A 1,570-nucleotide genomic window follows, 5' to 3' on the forward strand; every position below is an offset into this window, starting at 1 on the left:
TCTGTCACCAAGTCCATGTTTTCCAACTACTGATTCTTCTTCCCTGTTCCTAACTTTTGCATTCCAGTCGCCCATTATTATCAATGCATCTTGATTGCATGTTCGGTCTATCCCTGCCTGTAAGAGTTGGTAGAAATAATCTATTTCTTCTTCTTTGGCTCTGGTTGTTGGTGCATATATCTGAATGATAGTGGTGTTCACTGGACTTCCTTGTAAACACTATCATTCAGATTCCAATGTTAGCCTTTTTATTTTAGTTGGTTCTGTTGCAATGTTGCCTATTTAATCTCTTTTTTGGATATTTGTGTCTTTTCCTTCGTTAGTTTTGCTAGTGGTTTGTCAATTTTATTGACTTTTTCAAAGAAACAGCTCCTTGTTTTATTGATATTTTCAATTGTCTTTCTGTTCTCTATTTCATTTGTTTCTGCTCTAATTTTCATAATTTCAGGGGTTTTTTTAGAGGATGTTGGGGTTTCTTGCTGTTCTTTTTCAATTTGTTGGAGCTGTTGGCTTAGTGAGTCAGTGGTCATTTTTTCCCTGCCTTTTGATGTGTTTGCTTATTGCTACAAATTGGCTTCTGAGTACTGCTTTTGCTGTTTCCCAGAGGTTTTGGTAAATGGTGTTTTCATTGTCATTTGTTTCAAGAAACTTTTAAATTTCATTTTTATTTCTTCTAATACCCACTTATGTTCAAGCAAGTTACTGTTTAGGTTCCAAATGTACGGTTTTATCTTCTTTAGCCTCTTGTTATTAATTTCTAATTTTGTGGCATTGTGGTCTGAGAAAATACTTTGTATAATTTCTATGTGTTTGAATTTGTTGATGCCTGCCTTGTGACCTAGAATGTGGTCTTTTGTTGAGAATGTTCCATGCACATTGGAAAAGAAGGTATACTGTGCTTTTGGGGGGTGCATTAGCCTATAAATATCTATGAGATTGAGTTGTGTGGTTTAATTTTTGAGTGTCTTTGTTGTGATTCTTTCTGGTAGTTCTATCTTTTCTTGAGTGTGGTGTATTGACGTCTCCAAGTACTATTGTTGTGTTGTCTATTTCCTTTTTCAGTTTTGTTAATGTTTGTTTTATATATTTTGCAGATTTTTCATTTGGTGCATAGATATTCAATATTATTATATCTTCCTGTTCTATTGACCCTTTGAGCATTATGTAGTGACCTTCTTTGTCCTTTGTGATGGTTTTCCATTGGAATTTATTTTATCAGAGAATAGCACTGCTACTCCTTTTTTTTTTTTTTGTTGCCATTTGCTTGGTATATTTTTCCCCATCCTTTTATTTTCAGTCTTTATCTTCAGTTTTCAGATATGTCTCTTGTAGACAACATATTGATAGATTTTGGGTTTTTTACCCAATCTGCTACACTTTCTCTCTTCATTGGTGCATTTAAACCATTCACATTCAGTGTGATTATTGAGAGATAAGGTTTTATTACTATCATTTTGTTCAATTCTTTTTGGCCTTGTTGCTAGTTACTTTAGTCCATCCTGTTTTCTGTGTCATCTCTGTATGAAGGACATCTCTCAGTGTTTCCTGTAAGGCTGGTCTTTTTTTTTTT

This window comes from Elephantulus edwardii, unplaced genomic scaffold, assembly GCF_000299155.1.
Source record: "Elephantulus edwardii isolate Elephantulus edwardi_28Jun2011 unplaced genomic scaffold, EleEdw1.0 scaffold00209, whole genome shotgun sequence".
NCBI lineage: Eukaryota > Metazoa > Chordata > Mammalia > Macroscelidea > Macroscelididae > Elephantulus > Elephantulus edwardii.